The sequence below is a fragment of the Vicugna pacos genome, chromosome 3, assembly GCF_048564905.1.
Source record: "Vicugna pacos chromosome 3, VicPac4, whole genome shotgun sequence".
Classification (NCBI taxonomy): Eukaryota; Metazoa; Chordata; class Mammalia; order Artiodactyla; family Camelidae; genus Vicugna; species Vicugna pacos.
This window is the reverse complement of record NC_132989.1, coordinates 7,023,920-7,048,304: the sequence shown is the minus strand read 5'-3', so window position 1 is coordinate 7,048,304 and position 24,385 is coordinate 7,023,920. Positions and strand designations below refer to the sequence as shown.

General features: G+C 44.1%; 1 protein-coding gene across 4 annotated transcripts in view; it reads left to right on the top strand.

Moving 5' to 3' along the window:
* ADRA1B (adrenoceptor alpha 1B) overlaps positions 1-24,385 on the top strand; it is a 281,409-nt gene that overhangs the window by 191,888 nt on the left and 65,136 nt on the right. Inside the window, exon 4 of one of the 4 annotated variants that reach the window (XM_072953245.1) lies at positions 9,202-9,279. The exons of the other annotated variants lie outside the window; for them this stretch is intronic. The gene's annotated coding sequence lies outside the window, so the exon portion shown is untranslated. The remainder of the gene's footprint in view (positions 1-9,201; positions 9,280-24,385) is intronic. 4 annotated transcript variants of the gene reach the window in all.

Below are 24,385 nucleotides of genomic sequence, written 5' to 3'. Positions count from 1 at the left end.
AATCTTTCCAGAAGATTCCAGAAGACTTTGCCTCTGGTCCCATTGGCTGGAGCTGGACCACATGACCACCTCTAAGCCAACTGTTAGCAAATAAGAGGAAATCGTCATGTTTGAGTGAGGCCAGACATAGTTTATCGCTGGATCCAGTGGAAGGAGCCACCTTAGCACGTTGCTGCCCACCTAGTTCTGCTAAAAAAGGAAGAAGAAGGGGAGAATGTAGGTGTTTGTCACATCTACCACCTGTGAAGGGTGTGGCCACAGAGGTCATCTCAAGATCCTACAAAAATGACCCTGTGTTAGCTGGGATGCTGGGGAAGCACTGAAATGTGGCTGAGCAGAATCAGCCCTGTGGTGTCCGTAAGGGCTGTAAGGTAGGGCCAGAATGCATAGTAAAGGACTATTTTCCCTTCTCATGACCTCCATTTTGCCCAGCCGAAACTAAGATCATCTTGCTATGAATTCTACCACCCCTTTCCATAATGAGGGGACTGATGCTATGTTTCAGGCATTCTCCTGGCCAGCTGGAGGGCAGGTCCCCATCCTGACCCAGTCCCAGAATTTGCTCTCCAGGTTTTCTTCCCCCTAAGGGGTGCATAAAAAAGGATTGCCCTTGGGAGCAGGCCTGGGACTCAGTCCTGCAGCTGGAAGGGCGGTTCATCTGGTTAAAACTCTTTCCCAAAGGAACTGATGATGTGGCTTCTGGAATTGGAGCCTCGGGTCATAAATCAGGGCTTGTTGCTTGGTCCCTTGTCGCCTCTTCCTTGGCTCACTCAGTCCCAGCAGCCTCTGAGCCACAGGCTCTGGGAAACAGCAAATAAAGCTTTAGTTCCTGGTCTTATATGCCTCCTTCCCCAACTTATAAACCACACGGCTAAGCTGGAAGGACTGAGCAACACTGGTGGCCACAGAAGGCACTGGGGCAGTAAGAGGACCCTGTCAAAGTCCCTTGCATTCTATGACACCAGATCAAAATGTCATACAGGAGCCTTGTCGCAGGGACTCCTTCACACCCTCTGTCTGCCAGGCGTCCAATCCACGTCCAAGAGCACATCAGTTAGCAAATTTCAAAAACTGAGAAATAAAATAATTATTTTAATACTCTTTACTGACATCCTGCTCTCTGGCCTCGAAACACGTTCAAAGCCACTCTTTCATCAGATCCTCCTGGTAACTGAGCAGCCACCAGGTGCAGAGGTCAAAAAACAGACCTGTCATCATTGCCACCATTTTATTGACAGCTTACTGCGTGCCAGGCACTGTGCTAAGCGCTTTACATCCATTGTCTCATTTAATGCTCTCAGCAGCCCTAGGAGGCAGGTACTGTTACTGACCCCATTTTATCAGTGAGAGGCCCAAAGCTCAGAAAAATGATGCAATTTTCCCAAGTGACAGGGCCAGATTTCAAGCTCAGGTCTGTGTGGTTCGAAAGCTTGGGCTTTTTGTCGCCACTGCATTATTCGTTCAATCTGGAAACTGGTGTTTGAATGGTAGCTGGAGGGACGACTCTTTATCTTGAGGACAAAGATGGGCATCATATCATAAAATGACTGTCCTTCACTTCCTGACTCTTCCTTCTGTCCCCAGACTCAGTTCCTGCTCTCCCTTGCGCTCTGACTTCCCCCAGGAAAAGCTTCAAGGCTCAAGGGCTGCATCCTAGTAGAACAGGTGCACGGCTCTTCAGCTTGGTCCCGTCAGGGCTCCAGGGCTAAACCAGGCCTGAGAATCAGAGGTGGAAACTGGCAGGACCAAACAGCAGGCCAGTCTCAGGCAATCCGGGCAGGTCAGGGAGGTCAGGACCAGCAGGCCCAGAATGACCCACCTGAGTCAAGAGCACATTTACCTATGCCCCGTTAAGGGCCAGGAGCCAAAGTGAGGGTCAAGGGCCAAGAGGAAGAGCTTGCGAGGGCAGAACACAGAGTCTGCACTGGACAACAGGCATCCAGTCCAAAGGATCTCCTGCCTCAGCCAGGAGCAAAGGTTCAGGCTCACCCCTAAGCCAACCGAGAGCCATGGGAGCTAAGAGGAGAACACACGCTCAGAACAGGGTTCCAGGCCAAGCAGAGGGCTCAGAAATGAGGGGTTAACAGGACAAACAGTCCCAGACAGTCCTGGGTCCCTGTTCCCTGCCAGATGCAATTTAATCAGTTAATTCAACTCAAGTGTTATTGGCCGACAGAAACTTCATATCCATCCCTCTCAGGTAGCACATATCTGAGTTAAGTCACACAGTTGTATTGTCTTTAATCCTTAGCTCAGCCCCCAAAACATAGTAGGTACCAGTGAGTTCCCATTATACAAATGAGCAAACTGAGGCTTGAAGAGATTAGGTGACCTGTGCAAGGTCTTCTTCTAGTGGAAGAGACAGGATTAGAACCTTGGTCTTCCTGGCTCCATAGAAAATGTTCTTTCCTTTCTAGCATGCATCTTACCAAGAACCATAACTGGCATTCTCGTACACCAGGAAATTAAAGAGATCATGAATGTACCCAGTTGTCGGCTAAGATCTAGGCACGGCCTCTCTGTCAGGCAGTGTGCTGGGCTCTAGGAATGCAACAGGAGATGAGAGACAGAGTCTGCAAAGAACTCACTGCCCACGCCTCCCCCCAGACTTTGCCAGTGTCCCTCAAAGCCCAGCAAAAAGCCAGCTGCCTCTTCCTATCCCAACCTGGCTCCTTAGGAGGGCAGGCTGAGTCTGGCGTTGCATTTCCCCCATGCTGCTTGCTCTGCTCATTACAGAAACCACACTGTTGACAGAGGCAGGACCATTGGGCCAGCGGATTAGACTGTATCATTTTGAATCTTAACTGCATCCTCCCTGATCAGTGGCCTCGGCAGGCCCAGAGAGGTTTCTGTTTGTTCGGAGCTGGGAGGATTTGCTTGGATTAGCATAGAGATTGTCTGTGCACCAGGGAAAGGGGCCCAGCGGCTGCCGATGGACCAGCTAGAATGCAGTCGGCTCAACGCCTCCCCGTGTGCTGCAGCCCTGGAGTGACACAGCGCTTCTCTGGGCTCTGGCAGCAACAGGCGCCTGCTTCTAAGAGATCACGTTGGTGGGAATGACATCTCTTGGTTATCTTATCACTCTCCATCACTGAAGCTCCTGAGGAATGATTTCAGCCCCCTCTCCAGCAGCCGGGGCTATAAATAAAGATTCCCCGGGGATGCTGGATCCTGCCCTTCATCCCAGCCGCCTCTGTGACTCATCCCACAGGCAGATTCTTCTCCCATCTTCTTGATTACAGGGAGGGGGAAGTGAAAGTCCGTGCCTGTCTGTGCACATGGGTTTGCACGGCCATGCTGTCTGCATTTGTGTGTTTGCTTAGGTCAGTCTGGGTGTGTGCCTGCATGCGTATCTGTGCATGGAATTCTCTGTGTATACATGCATCTAACTGTGACTCAGTAATTTTAAAGGGCTGAGAGGACATGCATTCTTATATAAATTTTGCCATGGGGATTGTTAGCTAAGACACCATATTAAATCACATCTACCAGTGTGTATTAAGGCCCTTCTTTGTGCACAGCCTTATGCTAAGCAAGGAGATTGACACGCTATATCATCTTCATAGACTACAGCTGCTTAAAGCAAATAAAATCCCTGAAGTGGCAGCAGCAGTTGAGAAAGCAGCATTTCATGAAGAGAAAAGCATCACCTGTAGCAGAGAAAAATCAAGAGAACACTCATATACTGAGTTCCATCTCTGTGCCAGTTTTTTTACTAAATGCCACATAATTTATTTCTCACAAAAACAAAGCAAAACAGAGTTTCTTATCCTAGTTTTCACAGATGAGACAACAGCCCCAGAGAAGTTAAGTAACTTGCCTGAAATCATGCAGACCATAAAGGTCCATGGTAAAATTAGAACCTTGAACTTCAGGGCAGAATCTTAAAGGTCTTCTCATCTAAACCTTCATCAAATGTTTGCATCTACCATACAAAATCCCTGGAAACTACTCATTTGGCCTCTTTGTAAGAGATACTCAACTTTCAAGACAAACTGTTCTGTCTATAGATAATGTCAAATTAGTGGAAAGTTCTGTCCTGTGTTGAGTCCCAATCTACCTCCTTCTGATTTCCACCCATCAACTCTTATGCCCTCTGGGGCTAACAAAACAATTCCTCTTCCTATCCCTTCCGTTCAAATAAAGGATGACGGCCATTGTGCCTTTCCCTCACCAAGCCAGACCCTTCAACCATTGCACACTTGAAATGGTGTTGAATCCCTGAATGTTTGTTCATCGCTGTCTCCTTCGTGCTGGCATCCACAGTGCTGGCACATTTCGGTGAAGTATCTATCAGTGGAGCAAATAAAGGGATGAATGAGCCCTTTCAGGGTAGATAGCGCCATGACTTGTTTCATCAAGTCTTTTGTCTTAATTAAGAATCTCCTGGTTGCCAGGAAAAGACCCTATTCTGCCCAGTTCAAGTGAAAATTCAGGTTTAAAGGAACGATCCAAGGGACTCTAAAGAAAACTAAATGTGGAAGGATTAAAGGGACTCGCGGAAGGGGAGCAGTATCAGAAAGCCCCCGCCACCACCCCTCGCTGTGTCCGTGTGTTCCCCGATCTCCCCCTTTACGCTGTGTGTCTGCTGTGGTCTCTTCCTGCCATGCTGGCTTCTGCTGCGGCTCGTGGCCCCAGTGGCGGCTGTCCCACAGCCACATTCCCATATGGCTCCCGGTCCATCATCACTAAGTGACAGGGGCTCCATGTCCAGTAGAGAGGAGCTGATTGGTCATACTTGAGTCAGGTGGCGACTCCTAGACCAACCAGCAATGGCTCATAGACAGGAGGGGGCGGATCATCCAGTACAAACGTGCGTCCTTCAGCACCTCTTTAGCAAAGGTTCAAAGGGTTTGTGAGAAGAAAGGGAAGATTTTTGGGGAAAGGAGTATAGGTGAGTAGAAATGCTGTGATTCCTTGTGCCCCTTTAAATGTCAGTATTTTCCATAGATCTGATTGGCTCCTGGTGCCCTCCGAAAAGCAGTTTATCCTTTAAATGTCCAAACGTGGGCTCTGGGCACTAGGGGCTTTCAGAACATCTTGTGCGTCTGTAATCCTGCTTCAGAGCCACGGGAACCTGAAGCGCCTGACCAGTGGCCATAGGTGGCCTGGAGAGGGCCCAAGCTTCCCGCCTGCAGGAGGATGGTCTACTGGAGTCATTAGGGGCCCCTTACTTAGCATCTTGTCAGTGGTCTTGGCCATCTCCAGAAATACAGAAAGTCCAATCAGCAAGTGCTAAGCAAGTAAACAGCTCCTCTTCTTCTTCCCTGTGTGCATGGAGAAGGTACGTGTGCATGGAGAGATGAGAGTTATGGTTAGGGAAGGGCTGGAGAAAGGGGGAATGTGGCTGTTTCATAAAAGAAATTAAGATTGGAAGGTCCTTTAGAGACCACCCAGCCCTGTGGTCATCAAACTGTGTTTCTCAGAACTCTACCCTTCCCCAGAAGTGCCTCAAGGGCCAAAGGAGGAGGAAACAGGAATGACTGAGTAGGCAGATTTCCACCCACCACCACCACCTGGCCCGCAGCATTTTTCTGGCAACCAGAGCAGTCCTGCTGTTCTTAACAGTGTTTTGGGGGTTGCTGTGTGTTATCTCACTCTTACAGGTGAGTAAACTCACTGCAGACAAGCGCAGTGACTTGCTCAGGGTCACGCGGCTAGCCGGAGCCTGAGCTGAGCTGGTTCCCAGCTGTGTGCTGACTCCCAGAGCCCTCTCTGCTGACACAGGTCATACTGAGACAGGAAAGAGAGCAATGAAATTTGACAGGGATAAGTATCTTGACAGTTAACCATCTGTGTTTTCCTCCCGCGGCGAAGCATCAGGCATTCACTACTGACACGCTTCCATCGCCCAATAGCCTGAGCATACAGCTGTGCTTGGCAGTGTTCAAGCGGAGGACAGTGATGAACTGGCTGCTCCAGGCTCAAGCCCCCTAAAGGGCCTAAACTCGCTCCTTCAGTGTCTATTTTGCAATTAGCTAATACATAAAGGGACCCTGTAACAGTTACGGTGATTTAATTGCAATCAACAGAGCCCAGTTCTAACTGCCATGCAAGAGAGATTAGGAGACAATGCTGAGGAGCTCTCCAAACTGACAATGTCAAGGCACCATGGCTGGAATGAAGGTCGATCCATTTTCCCAAGATTGTGAGGTCATGGGAAAGCAAGACACATGGATGAACTCAGTTCACATGGCCACCTCCTTAGCATCCACTGAAGTTGTTTTGTGCAACTGCCGGTTCCAGGCTCTCCAGGTCACCATATTTACTGTTTCCCTTGAGCCAAGTCTTGGGTGGCACAGCTCAAGCAGTCACAGGCTACCTAGCTCAGAAGTGACCCCCGCTCCTTCTCCCTTCTCCCAGTCTGATGGCTTTTGTCATGTTCTACCACTCCAAGAATCATGACACCAAACTCTTATCAGACCCTCAAGTAGAGTTCCTCGCTGTCTCAGTATCTTGCAGCTGGGTGAAAGATTCCTTTCTTTGATTCACACATACAATTTCTTACCACGTCCTCTCTTCTACAAACCTGGGAGTCGTTTCTTTGGGACCAGGATAGAGGGCAAGATGCAAAAAGTGTAGCACCCAAAATTATCCCCCTTCTTTGACAGGCCATCTAAGAACTGGACTCAAACTGAGAGTTGGTTCAATTCAAGAGTAAAGGCTTCATGAATTTTAGCCTAGAGCAAACAGTCAGCTCCAACACATTTCCTCACTGGCTCTCCTAGAAGGCCTGTGAAGTCTTCATATAGACTGAATTGCTACATCAGAGTCCTCGCAGCAGACGCCAATGGGCCCACCCCATGGACTTTGCCGCAAAAACATTTAAACACATGACCTCCAAAGTCACTTCTAGCGCTAAGGGTTCACGATTCTCTGATGAAACAAAGGGACTTTATTCCTAAGAAAACAGTGATGGACGTCTTACTCAATGAACCATAATTCACTCTGCCACATTCTGGAGACGTCCTAGCTGATCACTGAGAACATTCCCATAATGCTGAATTTCTGCCATTTGCCTGGGAGTTTATGACATCAGAGAGCAGGATCTGACCTGACCATTGGAGGAAAAATGTCATCTAAACTATGAGGCAAGAGACCCTGTCTACCCTCAGACGTAAACACAATACTTTCTGATTGCCTCAGGCCAGTTGACCAGCAGCGGAGGGGTTGCTGATGGTTGATTGAACTGACCACTTGTGACAGACGGGGAAGTGGTCTGTGCCATCTGCTCAACAAGCAGCATTCATTGTGGCCAAAAGCCAAGAATAAATTAAAAAGAAGAAAAATCAATTCAATTATGCATGTGAAACTAAGCTATGTTTCACTGTGGGGAAGCTAAAGAGAAATTGGTTGTCCCACGTAACTGAAGAATATTTTCCCAACCCCCAATGTCATGCCATTATGTTCTGAGTTGTTTCTGCAAAATAAGAATGGCTTTTTATCAAACCATCCACAGAGATCCTTCTTTTAAAAAGCATAAGCGTTAACCACGCAATATGTGACCGCAAAACACAGAGGAACTAGAAATGTTCAAATACACTACCCTTCGATCCAGAACACTATTTGAGGTGGACTTGCCATTGTGGGTAGAGGAAGGATTCGCACGTACGTTCCTGAAGTAGAAAAAGGCAGATGCTTTGGCACACAATCTACTGTATCATCAGCTCAGTTACACAGCTCACTGTTGGGAGTGACAGTTGCCGGGATCTTGCGATCAGTCTTCTTTGGCTGGTTCTGAGTAACTCTACACACCTGGAGTGTTTGGCTTGAGGTATTTCTGAAGAAGGAATTCAAGTTGAAAATAGAAATGGTACATTTCAGTTGCCCTCTCATTAGAAGAGGCAGGGACCAAACTTGGCCCAGCTAAGTAAGATCAGACTCATGGCTCTCACCAGGAAAGAGACTAGGAGAGCAAGCAGTCCAAAGCAGAAACTGATTATAAACAGTCACAATAAAAATGATAATTGTGAAATTTATTGATTATAGAGATTTTAGTCAGTTGCCCAGCCAGCATCCATATCTCCCTTCTTCTCTCCCAACAGAACTTCAGTTTTCTTTGGGCTCCCAGCCTCCCTCCATGTAGCCTCAGGGGGAGCTGACTGTACCCCTCAATGCCAGGGTCAGTTCCTTTGGTCAAATGTTCCTTACAAGTAATTGGTCAGAACAGGCACCTGACCCAAATCTGGCCAATGAAATATAAGCAGAAGTTTGCTGGTGGAATGAAATATATATATATATTTGCTTCAAATAGAGTCATGGGAAAGGGACCCTTCTTCCCCAGGACGTTGACACATCTAGATGTGGCGCCTGGACGTAAGGCAGCCGTCCTGATACCAGCCTAAGAGTGGAGTCAGCACTCAGGATCACATATAGAAATATGGGAAAGCCAGGTTCTTCATGGCATCACTGAGGAGCTAATTTAACTAACCCTGAAGACATCATCTCCCTCAGCTTTCAGTTACATGAGTTATGACACCTCCTTTTTTAAGGCACCCTGAGCTGAAGATTCAATTACCTGCAGCCAAAAACATCCCAGGTTAGAGAATGCTCACCACGCACCCGCCACTGTGTTTGGTACCCTACAAGCATTATTTCCCTTATTTGCCTTGTGGCAACCCAGTGAGGTGAATATTGTTGTTACCTGATTGTACAATTGAGGAAACTAAGTCTTGGAGAGATAAAATAATTTGTCAGAATCAGTGGGTAAGTGGTGGAGGCTAGACTCAAAAGTTAAGCAGTTTATTCCAGACAGGGGCTACACTTTCAGCCTCCATGCTTCATAACAGAAGAGGGACTGAAACTGAAGCCCAGTGCTCCTTCAGTGCTCCCTGTGGATGGTGACGACGTCACAGGTCAGGAGCCAGAGTGGTCTGTCCTATCACCCTTTAACAAAGGCATCCCTTCTCATGGGACCCATACTCTGCCTGTCTCTCTAGTCATTGGCCTCATTACCTGGCTCTCTATATCCTTCCACCTCCTTTCTCATTTCTACCTTTTCGGCTCATTCATTGGCTTTTTGCAGCCACAGAAGGGAGACATGTGATTATCCTGGAACATCCCCCATGGCAGGGTAAGATCATTGCCAGTGGGAAGTTCTCACCAGGAAGGAAATTAGACTGTCTGCTGGGGGCTTGGAAGATGAGCTGGCAGGTTTCCCATGCTAATGGGTTTCAGTCTTGATTCGGTGTGTCTCTCAAGCCAGGTGACAGCCCAGCAGTTGCCAGTAGTCCCAGACGTAGAAAGAAGGCAGACACCTGAAGCTGCTTCAAGCCGAGGGTGAGTCACCAGGAGCTCCCCCAAAGGGACTTCACAGGCCTTTGATTGTCGTGAGTGAGAGGACAGACTAATTACGGCATGACAGACTGACAGTACCATGCAAACAGGACAAACAAATGCGGAGCCCACCCTTGCATCGTGGGATTCTGGAAGTGGGAAGGCAGAAGGATGTCATGATTTTGAGCATGGTCTCATGATTAAGCAGGTATGGATTTGACTCCTAGTTCAGTTACTTGTTAGCTAGTGAATGCAAGAAAGTGAGTAATAGAACTTCCCTGAACATCAGTTTCCTCCTGTAAAAAACAAGGGTGGAAGGAGTATGGGGATTAGATGTGACGTGTACCATGCCTGGCACATAGTAAATGCTCAGTGCAGTTGAAGACATTGATACTGGCTGCAATGATGATGATAACGATGATGAAAAATTGAGTGGATAGAGTACACGTGTGAGTTCTCATGGTCAAAATTTCTCCTTCTTATTAACAACTCTAGACAGCTTCCAGCCTTATTTGAAGAGACGCTCCACTTCTATTTTGCCCCTTGCTCCCGTGTTTCTTTCCTCCTGAAAGAAAGCACAGTTCAGTGCACTTGAACTTTGCCTAGTCAACTGGCTCTTCTGTAGCCGGCTACAAAGATGATTTCCTTTTTGTATCAAGCTGTGTTAATGGTGAAGACCCACCTCAACTCAGTAGAGCCAATTAGTCAGGCTACATACAGAATCGGAAAAGGTGAGCCAACACGGATATGGTTAATTTCAAGAGGAAATGTTGGTTGCAGGGTAACTAAGCCTCAGCATTCAAAGCTATCAGGTTCATGGTATAAAGACTTGGGGTATGCTTATTCATGTATCTCCCCAGGATTCCATTTTATCTGTCATTGAATACGGTGTGGTTATCCAGTTGGCCAAAATACACGTGTTTTGTTCGAAGGTACCAGGGAAGATTTGCACCCAGGCTTCTAAGCCTATTGGCTGAAGTAAAGCCATGGACAAACTACTGTTTGGACAATGCATGAAGGTCACATTTAATTGGATCATATCCTTGTTGTGCCTGTATGTGTAAAGCTGAAATATATAGAAGGGATGATCTAGTGCAGTGATAACTTTGCTCCATGGAACCCTAGAAGAATAGGAAAGGTGCCACCCAGACTCAGAGATCAGCACACTTGCCTAAGAAAAGCTACCGTAGCATTCTGCAAACATAACACTTCTAATCTTCATGACTGTCACTGTGAACATCACCAAACACTACTGTCATATCCCTCCCTGTGAGTGGGTGGTACTGTATTTGGCACTTTGGGGCTTAGAGGAGCAGAATGCATGGGTAATATCAGGCAGATGTCTGGGGAACTAATGCCTGAAAAAGGTTTTGAACTGTAGATATGAGTTTACCAGGTGGAAAGGGAAGACATGGGAGCATTCCAAACATTAAACCTCTTTGAAATTGAGAACAGCGTTATATATATATGGCCTATTGTTCTGACCAAATTACCAAGCGTATCAGTCAGCATCTAGCCAGGAAACAACAAGCAGATCAGTATTTCAAGTCAGAGGATTTAATCCAGGGAAGTACTTACAAAGTGATGGAAATGCTAAAAGAACAAAAAAGGAAAAGGTGAGGTAAGCCAGAGACAAGGAAGAATCACAAAGCCAGCGACTGCTCTGAGGGCTGAGACAAAGACGAGAACGGGTTACTACCCCAGTGCAGGAGTGCACTTATGACAGCACCCCTGAGGGTGCCGGGAAGGCTGATGGGACCACGAAGGAGGGGCCCCGAGTCTGTGCTCGGACCAACAGGGAGGGCTCTCGCAGACCAGTACCGGGCTATTGTGGCTGAAGTTGGAATTGTCAGAGACGCTGTCACTCCCAAAGACCACACGAAGAACACACCTTCTCACTCCCTTCCACCTTCCAGCTTCCCACCAGTGTTTCCCCTTGGCTGCACCTTCCAAGGGAGCCTGGCATCTGTGGTTTGCAGGGGTCCGAGCCCTGTGAGTCAGAGCAGAGCATGGAAGGGCAAGAATGGTGCTGGGAGCAAGCAGGACATAACCAGCACACCATATTTTCTAAACATCATAGCCTTCCCAGAAATTTCCCCGGGTCTGACCTTGTAAGTATACCCATCCTCATGAGTGCAGAATGCCCTACACCCACCTTCTGGGAAGGGACCTGCGTTTAGTGAGTCCCAGATGTTCTTCTGGATCCCTCTGCTGAATAAAAGCAAGTAAGTGCAAATGTCATCTCAACAGAGCTGCCTGCTACACATGTGAACCCAAAGACACTGATTTCAATAACCCCTCAGAGCTGTCCACCGCTTTATGGTTCACACTGTGGTTTTGCTTGCACAGCTCATTTAATCGATAAATTCCAAGGTGATTTTTCGGATGAAAAAAGTAAATAAAACTACGCACTATCAAGTACCAATATGGCTCTAAAATTGCTCACACAACACTTTCCCCTCCCCGCTCAACTTCTGCCACTTTGAATTATATTCATGAAGACCCAACGCCTCAAGGACTAACACCTTAGCATAAATATATACAATATTCCATTGTATATATACACCACATTTTCTTTATCTATTCATCTATCGATGGACATTTAGGTTGCTTCCATGTCTTCACTATTGCAAATAGTGCTGCTGTAGACATTGGGATGCATGTATCTTTTCGAATTAAAGTTTCCATCTTTTCCCAGGAGTGGGATTCCTGGATCATATGAAAACTACTTTCAGTTTTTTAAGGAACCTCCATACTGTTCTCCATAGTGGCTGCACCAATCTACATTTCTGCCAAAAATGTAAAAGAGTTCCCTTTTCTCCACACTCTCTTCAGCATTTATTATTCTTAGACTGTTTGATGATGGCCATTCTGACCAGTGTGAGGTGATATCTCATTGTAGTTTTGATTTACGTTTCTTTAATAATTAGCAATGTTGAGCATCTTTTCATGTGCCTGTTGGCCATCTGTCTATCTTCTTTGAAGAAACGTATGTTTAGGTCTTCTGCGCGTTTTTTGATTGACTTGTTTTGTTTTGTTTTTTAACACTTTTTATTGATTTATAATCATTTTACAATGTTGTGTCAAATTCCTATGTAGAGCACAATTTTTCAGTTATACATGAACATATATATATTCATTGTCACATTTTTTTCTCTGTGAGCTACCATAAGATCTTGTATATGTTTCCCTGTGCTATACAGTATAATCTTGTTTATCTATTCTACAATTTTGAAAGCCTGTCTATCCCTTCCCACCCTCCACCCCCTTGGCAACCACAAGTTTGTGTTCTATGTCTGTGAGTCTATTTCTGTTTTGTATTTATGCTTTTGTTTGTTTGTTTGTTTGTTTTAGACTCCACATATGAGCGATCTCATATGGTATTTTTCTTCCGCTTTCTGGCTTACTTCACTTAGAATGACATTCTCCAGAAGCATCCATGTTGCTGCAAATGGCATTATTTTGTCAGTGTTTATGGCTGAGTAGCATTCCATTGTATAAATATACCACTTCTTCTTTATCCAGCCATCTGTTGATGGACATTTAGGTTGTTTCCATGTCTTGGCTATTGTAAATAGTGCTGCTATGAACATTGGGGTGCAGGTGTCATCCTGAAGTAGCGTTCCTTCTGGATACAAGCCCAAGAGTGGGATTCCTGGGTCATATGGTAAGTCTATTCCTAGTCTTTCGAGGAATGTCCATACTGTTTTCCACAGTGGCTGCACCAAACTGCATTCCCACCAGCAGTGTAGGAGGGTTGCCTTCTCTCCACAGCCTTTCCAGCATTTGTGATTTGTGGATTTTTGAATGATGGACATTCTGACTGGTGTGAGGTGATACTTTGTCGTAGTTTTGATTTGCATTTCTCTGATAATTAGTGATACTGAGCATTTTTTCATGTGCCTATTGATCATTTGTATGTCTTTCTTGGAGAATTGCCTGTTTAGGTCTTTTGCCCATCTTTGGATTGGGTTGTTTGTTTTTTTCTTATTAAGTTGTATGAGGTGCTTGTATAATCTGGAGATCAAGCCTTTGTCGGTTTCATTTGCAAAAACTTTCTCCCATTCCGTAGGTTGTCTTTTTGTTTTGCTTATGGTTTCCTTTGCTGTGCAGAAGCTTATAAGTTTCATTAGGTCCCATTTGTTCATTCTTGCTTTTATTTCCATTGCTTGGGTAGACTGCCCTGGGAGAACATTTTTGAGATGTATGTCAGATAATGTTTTGCCTATATTTTCTTCTAGGAGGTTTATTGTATCTTGTCTTATGTTTAAGTCTTTGATCCATTCTGAGTTGATTTTTGTGTATGGTGTAAGGGATGTTTTATTTTGTTTTTAATACTGAGCTGTATGAGCTGTTTGTGATTCTCTGATGTGTGTGCTATTACAGCCAGGACCAAAACCGCCTCTCTGGGACTCCAGAGCCTGACACACTAACCACAAAGCCATAGACCCTGTGCTGGTAATATATGCGTCATCCATGACCTGCAGGGTTAGCGCCAGGCATCCAGGGGTTCATCTTGGCCTGCAGGACTCAGCAGACTGAGCTAAGAGTTTAGACTATCTTGGAGATTTATGGAGGCAACTCAAAGGAAGAAAATGGAGAGGATCTCCCAGGCCCAGGATAGGGAGAGGATGTCAGAAGGACCAGCCGGGCCTGGGTTGAAATCCCAGCTCTGCCACTTGCTGACGGTGAGACTGTGGGTGAGTGTCTTCATTTCTCTGTAAAGAGGCAATAGAACAATTAAATAAGACAATGAGCCTAAGGATAGGGCCTGGCCCACAGGAAGTGATCATATAATGCGTAACGAAGATGAAGATGAACATGAGAATGCAGCTTAGAGGGAGGGTCTCCAGAGCCTGGAAACCAAGGATGAGAGCTGAATATTGCAAAACGAAGTGGGGAACAAGACATGCACGCCAGCATCCCAGAGGTGAAGACTGGGGATTTGCACCAAGCTAGCAAGAAGGGAGAAGATCGAATATCAAGAAAGATGCAGTTCGCTCTTTCATTCATTCATCCATGAAACAAATGAGGTCCCTGCCCCTTGGGGTGTATTTTCAGGTGGGAGAAACGAGCAACTAGAGGGCCACAATCCCTTACGTGAAAACTTCACCACCAGATGTCCTTTCAGGATAGAGAATTTTTCACATTTTAGAGCGATCATGGAGTTCAAGTCCCATATAATGTGTTATTCCCCAAAGAGTCTCCCCATAGTCAAACACATTAGCAGTCCCATGGCTGCACATTTCCATCTTTACACTAAGAAGGATAAATTAAGGAGAAAGAGAGTTTCACATCAGTTCAGGTCAGTGTGTGCTACAAAAACTGCAAATTTATATCAAAAACAAACTGATGAGTGCCAAGCCTGTTTTTTTTAATGTCCCATTTTCAGGGCATTTGGAATTTCAGAATTACAGAGGGGGACTGTAAATAAACAAGATAATTTTAGATAATGATACAGGCAATGAAGATAGTCGAAGCAGGATCATCTGATCCCGAGTGAGGCAGGGGCAGAGCAACGTCACGTGAGCTGGGCTGTCTGTCACCCGCAGCACCATCCAGGGCCCGCATACACTGTCTCACGACGGTCCTCAACTTCCTTGGAGGTAATGCTGTTGCTTCCACTTTACGATAAGGAGCTGAAGAACTGGTACCATTCAGAACCTCATTCCAAGCCAACATTTCCTAAATCTCCACAAAAAAGTACAACTCATGGCTTTACCATGGTTTAACACTCCACTCTCATAGCCCTTAAGGTGCTCCTTTAAATCAAATCAGTTTTCTTAACTTACATAAATGTGTTTTTAAAAGAAACGTTATAGAAGCACGTAAATGGAAAGATGGTATCTTTGTAACACGCACAAAAACATGTTTGCCTCTATGCGGCCTTAACGTTACCAATGCAGACCACACTCAGAAACGCCCACCTCAGCCAACAAGTGGGGCTCAGCCTGAGCCTAGCCTGGCACTGCCTTTCCAGAGCAGGACGGCAGCAAGGACCAGCTGGGCCCGTTTCAGCAGCTCACTTCCCATCCCGGACCCAGTGGCAGCCACACCTTCCTAGGAACACATCCAGGATGGACTCTAAGGGCTGAAGAAGAGAGGCAGGCTCCAGGCACTGCATTCAGTACTTTACGAATCAAGCCTTGCTGAAACTTCACAGCCCTGGGGTGGATGACACTCTTACCCTCACTGCACACAAGAGGACACTAAGACAAGGGGAGGCCAAGCCACAGAGCTATCCGAGGCAGAGCTGGAATTCAAACTCAGCTTTCAGGGCTCCAGAGTGTGCACTCATTATTTACAGCCACAGCCTTCCTTCAGCATCATTCCCTTTCTCCAGTAGGCATTCCAGAGCGCTAGGCTACACAACTCTGCTAAAGTTCTTACACAGCGGTTTGCAGGTGCTGTGGCTCTGTCTTTCTCACCCACCAAACTGTGAGCTCCTAGCAGGCACAGCCCGTGTTTTAGTGCTCCCTGAAGACTGTAAGATCTAAGAACACAGAGGTCATTTCTGTCTTGTTCAGCTCTGTGTGCCCTTCACATAGTGCAGTGCCTGACACCCACAGAGGGTACTCAGTAAATACTTGTTGAATGAATGAACAGATGGACAAAAGGATGGCTGAGTATCCACCCATAAATCTGGTATCCCAGTACCCGGCAAAGTGCTTGGCATACAGAAGCATCTCAATAAAGATTTGTGGAATCATTAAATGACAGTCCTGTTACTTGCAGTTTAAGCAGAATTAAGATAGACTGGGAATTCAAAATTGTAGAATAGATAAACTAGATTATACTGTATAGCACAGGGAAATATATACAAGATCTTATGGTAGCTCACAGAGAAAAAAATGTGACAATGAATATATATATGTTCATGTATAACTGAAAAATTGTGCTCTACACTGGAATTTGACACAATATTGTAAAATGATTATAAATCAATAAAAATGTTAAAAAAAAAAAGAAAATGTGAACACACACACACACACACACACACAAAATTAAGATTTCCTAATTCTATTATCAAGAATTCAAAAGAAAATACTCTTAAATGGGATGTTCTTCTGTTTAAATAAATGAATAAACCAACAAGCTACAAGTGGGCAAAGAAAGAAGAGAGAACACTTGCCAATTCAGTTACTCAAGATCAATTCAGACAGACTGAAAATGTCAAAAAGCTTTGAATTTGAAACCAAACCTGAGCCTGAGACATCTTCTCAGCAATGTGCTTCTACAAGAATACGTGCTGTAATTCGCAGCTTTTGTATCAGCTCCCCAGAGACTGATGGCACCGACCAATTTTAAGCGATTAAATGTGTTCCTGGAATTCTCAAGTGTTCCTCCTGACTCAGATGAAAGGTGTGTGCTCTGGGAAGGGAGGGAACATCTGACAATCTATTGTTCGGTGAATGCGGGTGTGGAAGGGTGGAGAGGAAGTCAGGGGCTCATGAGTCCCTTATTTCTCAGGGCTTGGAAATTTACTATGATGTAAAACCAGCCACACGTTGAGGAGCACTTCAGGTGCTGTCAGATCCATTCTTGTTTTATGATGTGATCATCTCAGGAAACACACTTATCAGCCGCGCTCCCCTGGAATCTCAGATGTAACAGCCTCCTGGACAGAATACTCAAGGACAGAGAGTACTGCCTAGCATGGGGCAGAAAACGCATCTTATTTCTCTAGATCACCAAGGGGTTAATATCCAAAATACATAAACAGCTCATACAACTTAATATCAAAAAAAAACCCTGATTAAAAATGAGCAGAAGACTTGAATAAACATTTTTCTGAAGACGACATAAAAATGGCAATGGGCACATGAAAAAAAATTCAGCATCGTTAATCATCAGAGAAATGCAAATCAAAATCACAATGAGATATCCCCTCACACCTGTCAGAATGGTCTGTCTGTCAAAAAGTCTACCAATAACAAACGTTGGCAAAAAATGTGGAGAAAAGGGAACCCTCCTACATGTTACTGGGAATGCAAATTGATGCAGCCATATGGAAAAAGAGTATGAAGATTCCTCAAAAGACTAAAAATAAAATTACATACGATCCAGCATTTCCACTGCTGGGTGTATATCCAAAGAAAACAAAAACACTAATTTGAAAAGATACATGCACCCAAATGTTCATTTACAATACCCAAGATCCATCAACAGATGCGGTATATGATTATAATAAAATATTACTCAGCCATAAAAAAAGAAAAACATTCTGCCATTTGCAACAATGTGGATGAACCTGGAGGTTGTTAGTGAAATGCTTAGTGAGATAAATCAGACAGAGAAAAACAAAGACTCTGTGTTATCTCTTACATGTGAAATTTTTTAAATAAAATAAATGTATATTAAAAAAAACAGAAACAGACTTAGATACAGAAAACAAACTAGTGATTACCTGTGGGGAGAGGAGGCAGAGGGGAAATATAAGGGTGGGGGATCAAGAGGTACAAACTACTATGTATAAAATAAATAGCAAGTATATATTGTACAGCACAGGGAAATATAGCCACTATTTTGTAATCACTTTAAATGGAGTATAACCTATAAAAATAATGAATCACTATTTTGTACACCTGAAACTAATATAATATTGTAAATCAACTACACATCCATTGTTTTAAATTTTTTTAAAAAAGAAAGAAACCAGTTGTGCTGGCATCTGTGGTCCTGCCAAATGTGTTTGGCTGCTTCTGCTTTGTCCATGAGAATCACTGAAGGATGGCCCCTCCTGACCCCTGACTCCTGAACCCGCAAGTTCACTAATTTCCTATGAACACGGAGAGCAGGGGTAGAGAGACAGAGAAACAGACTGACTCATAAGATAGGCATAAGGCATAAAAACAGAGAGAATTATCCTCCCTAGATTTTAAAAGCCATAGAACCTGATCCCCAGAAGGGGTGTGTGTGTGTGTGTAACAACTGAATCTCTGAATAAGCATCTAATTCTCAATCATGCTCAGCAAATTGTACTTCTGACTTATGTTCATAACCTAGGGGTTAAATCAAGACTACAGACATTTAGTTATCATATGATCCAGCAATCCTACTTTTGCACATGTATCTGGAGAAAACTCTAATTCAAAAAGATACATGCACCCCAGTGTTCATAACAGCACTGTTTACAATAGCCAAGACATGGAAGCAACCTAAACGTCCATTAACAGATGACTGGATAAAGAATATGTGGTATATATATATACAATGGAATACTACTCAGTCATAAAAAGAATGAAATAATGCCATTTGCAGCAATATGGATGGACTTAGAGATTATCATACTAAGTGAAGTTAAGTCAAGAAGAGAAAGACAAATACCTTATGATATCACTTACATATGGAATCTTAAAAAAATGATACAAGTTCTATTTACAAGCCAAAAACAGACTCCTGGACATAGAAAACAAATATGATTACCAAAAGAGGAAGGGTGGGGAGGGATAAATTAGGGGTTGGGGATTAACAGGCACACTACTATATATAAAACAGATAAATAACAAGGACCTACTGTATAGCACAGGAAACTATATTCAATTTCTTGTAATAATCTATAATGGAAAAGAATATATATACATGTGTGTGTGTGTGTAACTGAATCATTATACTGTATACCAGAAACTAACACAACATTGTAAATCTACTATACTTCAGGGAAAAAAAAAAAAGAGTAGGTGCTTTAGTGCAAAGAGAGAGTAAAGAGCCCTTTTCTTCCTGTGTGTGCCCTGGGGCAAGCTCTTTTGCTTTTTCTGGGCTTCGGTTTTACAGCTTATGAAGTGAGCTGTCAGACCACAGGGTCCCCCAAATCCCTGCCAACTGTGTACATGTTAAACTCTGCCGTTCACCCTTTGCTGTTCTCCTCCCCATCTTGTGACATCATAGCCCAGTTTTGCTGGGGGGAGCTGCCCTCCCCGCTCTCACGTTTACTCCAGTCATGAGCACATGACTGCGCTAAACCAAGCAGGGCCCCTTATCCGCCCTCTCACCCCTAACCACAGTGACTGGTTCAGAAGTGGACCCGTAACCCAAACAGAGCCAACGAGACGCAAGTACAGTGGTCTGAAGTGGGCTTAACCTTTCCCACCAGATGTGAACCCAGAAGGATGTAGCCTCAAGAGCTGTTGGCAGTAAGTTGGTTGAGCACGACTAGAAACCCTGTTTAACAATGGAGCCCTTACCAAAAACACAAAACCGAAAAAAAAAATAGAGAAATTGCATCCTGGTTGAACTGCTTGAGCCCTGTACCAGGCTCCTCCTGAAGCCAGACAGTCCCTGACATGAACCAACATAATTCCTTTTGCTCAAAGGGTAGGGAGACTTTCCACTAAAAGAATCCTAACTGAAAATGTATGAATTCATGCATCTAAAGGGTGAATTTTGCACCCTCTAACTCCGGCCAAAACTCATCTTAGGGTCCCTGACAAAAGCCCCACAAAAATGGGAAACCTGCATGATATTCTGAGATGCTCACATCATGATGAGCATTCCAGATTCGAGTGTTTCTCCCACACACATCACACACACACACACACACACACACACACACACACACACACACACACACACACACACACACACAATGGGACTGGGAAAATGAAACAAGTTATTAACAAGTGCTTGCCAAGATGTCCACTTCCAAATGCGTGCTGTCATCCAAGCAGTCGCCTAGGGAGTCAGGCTGTAGATTTATCTTTTTATATCACAAATGCTTCCAGTCCTCTTTTTTGAAGGTAGGCAGATCCAGTTTGCAAAGCCCCAGGGCAAACACCCTAGATCAAGTTACAACAGTCCTTTACTGCCCACCCGTTAGGTGTAAGGGGCCATGACGGACACTGAGAGATGAGCTAAAGTCCAGACCCTCAAAGCATTTAATGATTTAGAAGGAAAAATAAGGCAGATGTCTGATCCATCCAAACATTATATTCTGGCTGGCTCATAAAAATAATTTTCAAAGGTTAGGTGGTTTTCTAGGCAAACCCTCAGGCTTTCCTTTCCTCCATCCCATTTTGGATCTCATGTGGTCTGCAGTGAATACCTGTGAGGCACCTTTTCGCTAAGAACTGCCCTTCCCTCATATACACGGGAACCATGGATGCCGTCCCGGAAGAATGTGACCCCCTTTCGCTGGCCAAGGGTGACGGTTCAGGGCTAGGCACCTGCCAAAGCCTAGCCAGTGATAGAAGGCATTCCCAGGAATGGTCCAGATGTAAGCCTCTGACCCTCAGACTTAACCTGGGCCCTTCCGTGGGAGTTTCGAGACAAGAATGATGTAAAGGAGCCAGGCTTTTCGTGGCTGCCTGCATACGAAGATGTAAAAATTAGGACTTTGTGGTCTTGTTTTTCATCTTGTGAATCACAGAGAGAGGATTTCATCCTGTGGAAAGAAAAAAAGAAAGAAAGAAGGATGAAATATGGTGTGTGAGGAGTTGTCCAAAGAGGCTTGAACCCTTGGGTCTAGTTGCTACTGAAGCCCAGATACATGCTGGGTTTTGAGTTGCTTACTATATTCAGCTAACACAATAAATTCCTGTTTTTACTTAAGCAATTTGGAGTTAGTTTTCTAGCACCAAGTGCCCTTACGAGCACATGGTCCTGGTAGGTCTCAAGGTCTCTGGTTCCAGTTTTAAGTCCACCCAGCGAGACTGGGTCTCTGCGTAATCCCTGCATTCATGCCTTCTGGTTGTGAGCATTGAACCCCTCTTCAACTTGATGTCTCTGTTCCCTTAGGTGGGGCTTCCCCACTCTCATCCCAGCCTGCAAAACCCCACCTGGATTTCCCTGTGAAGGGAGGGGAATAGAACAACAAGATCCCAAGAAGCCATGACCCCCAGCGGCAGGCGCCCATGGTGCTGTGGCAGCACTGAGGAAGGAGCAAGGGCCGGGGGAGGTCCTCCGGGACTTTGCTGACCCTCAGCAGCTCTAGGGCTGTAGTAGGTGGAGAGGACTGGGACCCTTAGGAGGAAGGCAGCTTGGAAAGAACAGTTCTAGCAGAAGGAAAAAAATGGGCCACCATGTTTGTGGGAAATGGACAATTACAGCTTTAGTAAGTCTCTGAGTAAAAAGCCTTCCATCTTGATTCTGTTATTTAACAGACTTGACGCCAGCCGACACTGATCTTTCAAATAATTTTTGGAGGGGAGAGGGAGACAGCCGATTACATGTCTGTTGTTTAAAAAAAGAAGAGAAAACACTCAGAAACTATGGAAAGCTATGAGGTCACCTATAATCCCTGCACCTACTCAGACGTAATCTCAGCTAATGCGTTTGCCTACATGCGTATCGCCTCTTATTAAAGCATTTAGACATTTACATACTATAAAAGTCGAGTTGTAGGGCTTGGCATCCTGGTTTTTTTCACTTTCCATATTTTATGGACAGAATGTCATTAAACATATATGATGCCATGATTTTACGTCATTGTCGTTAGATGGCCGCGTGGCATTTCTGTGTGGATGTATGGGAATGTCTCAACGGGGCCCCTCCTGGCAGACATTTAGGCTGCTTCCAGTCAGGTTTGCGCGCGTGTTTGTGTGTGTGTGTGTGTGTGTGTGTGTGTGTGTGTGTGTGTGTGACTTTGCTTTTACATCAAAACTGTGATGAACAGATCTTCATGCATTTGTTTGCTTGTTTTCTTAAGGTAAATGCCGACATGTGGGACTGCTGTGTTAAAGGGCTTCCATATTTTCAAGTCCTTTGACACATCTTGTCAAACGCCCTGTAGCAATGTGCTAGTTTACACGCCCACCATCACTGTGTGAGACAATCAGTTTTCTCTCACCTTTTTCAGACTTTTTAGACTCTGTTTTATTCTTTTCTATCTGCCCAGTAGGTAAAAAACCCAGATATCGTTGTTATGCAACTGGCATTTCTTTTATTAATACACCACAAATTTTTGTATGATTATTGATCATCCATGTATTTTAATTAAGGTTTATCCATTCATGTCCTTTTTTATGTTTTTATTTGAATGTTATTCATCTTTTCATGATTGATCTATAAGGATTTTCTAAATCTCTAACATTAATTATCTACTATTCACAAAAGTTGAATGTATGTTTTGAATATATCCTTGTGTTTTAACTTGATAATGTGGAAGGTTTTGCCACATAAGTTTTACATTTTTTATTTATATTCATAGTCTCTCTTTTATTGTTTCTGATGTTAATGCCACTGCCAAAGAGAATTTCCCTAACCCTAAGGAGCAAAAACCATGCACTTATGCTTTCTTTTAGTATTTTTATGGTTTAGATGTTCATATTTAAATCTCTAATTTATGTGGAATTTATATTTTATGCAAGGTGAGAAGTAAAGCTGTAACTTTTTTCCCCAAATTGACAGCATTTGTGAAGCATGAAAATGTCACCTTTATCGCATATTAATTTTCATGCACAGTTGGATCTGGTTTTAGATGATCTATTCATTCCAATGACCTGCCAGCCTAACCCTTTGCCAGTCACATTATCAAGCATATTCATTTGGTCGGGCAATTCCCTACACATAACCCTCGTTTTTCAAAAAAATGTTGGCTATTCCTAAGCATTTATCCTTCCAGAAGCACTTTGGAATCATTTTGTTAAGTTCCTTCCAAATCCCATTGATATTTTGGATAGAATTGCCTTAAATTAATAGATTAAATTGTGGGGCATCAACATCTTTACAGTACTTCCAGAAGCATAGTATATCTTTCCATTTATTCAAGTCCTCTTTCATGCTCCTCACTGAAGTCTTGTCATTGTCTTCATTTAGGTCTTATACATTTCTTGTGAAAGTGAGTGCTGGGTATGACATATTTGGTTACTATTGTGAATAAAATCTCTTTTGTATTGTGTTTTATAGCAAGTTCATGCTGGCATATAGCAAGCCATTGGGATATATATGGATAGATATGGTTAGATAGAGATGGGAGAGGTAGAGGTAGAGACAGGTAGAGCTACAGGTACAGATACAAGTACAGGTAGAGGCAGAGATAGAGGTAGAGGTACAGACACAGGTACAAGTACAGGTAGAGGTACAGGTAGAGGTACAGGTAGAGATAGAGGTAGCAGTACAGACACAGGTACAAGTACAGGTAGAGGTAGAGGTACAGGTAGAGGTACAGATACAGGTAGAGGCAGAGACAGGTAGAGATACAGGTACAGGTAGAGATAGAGGTAGAGGTAGAGACAGGCAGAGGTACAGGTACAGGTAGAGGGTACAGGGAGAGATAGAGGCACAGGTACAGGTAGATACTACTGGACCTGTCTAGTGGAGCAGTACCTCTATGAAAGAAGAAGTGTCCTGATTTCTCCTTTTTATCTCCTTCCCGCCATGCCCATCACTGACCAAACCCAGCTGGAAGCCAGATGACCAGGGCACCTGGGAACTGTATCCTGGAATCAGGGGTCAGCCCCTAGACACATAGAACAGCACAGGGGAAGTCATGGAAGGGATCTGGGACAGACAGGCCAAGGACCAGGGTTAAATGTCTTCATAAGGACAAATGATTGCTTCTAAAAATCTTCTTTTAAAAAAAAAAAAGTTTGTTTTTTTTTATTAAAGTACAGTCAGTTACAATGTGTCAGTTTCTGGTGTACAGCGCAATGTCCCAGTCATGCATATACATAGATATATTTGTTTTCATATTCTTTTTCATTAAAGGTTATTACAAGTTATTGAGCATAGTTCCCTGTGCTATACAGAAAAAATTTTTTAATCTATTTTTATATATCGTATCTAGCAGTAAAAATCTCTTTAATAATGAGTGTTTGACTCCACCGTGATGATCATAAAAATTTGCACCGGTTTGAGAACAATGCTGAGGAGGAAAAAAAGCTTTAATTCGATTATTGAAACAAGCTCATCGCCTCCTGAGGTGACCACTTTGAAGTGGAACACTGACATATGGACATATTAGTATTATTTTTAAATATGCACATTAATGTAAAAATATTCACTCTGTAAAACATATGTATTATTTCAACAAGCTCCCAAGGAGTGGGGACCAAAAATAGTTCAGCTCTCTGCAAGGACCCCAGCTCTCTGCAAGGTCCCAGCAAAATCTTATTTTCCTCCCTCTGCCTCAGAGCAGTGGGCTTTCCTTCCTTGGAGGGGAAGTGAGGGGACT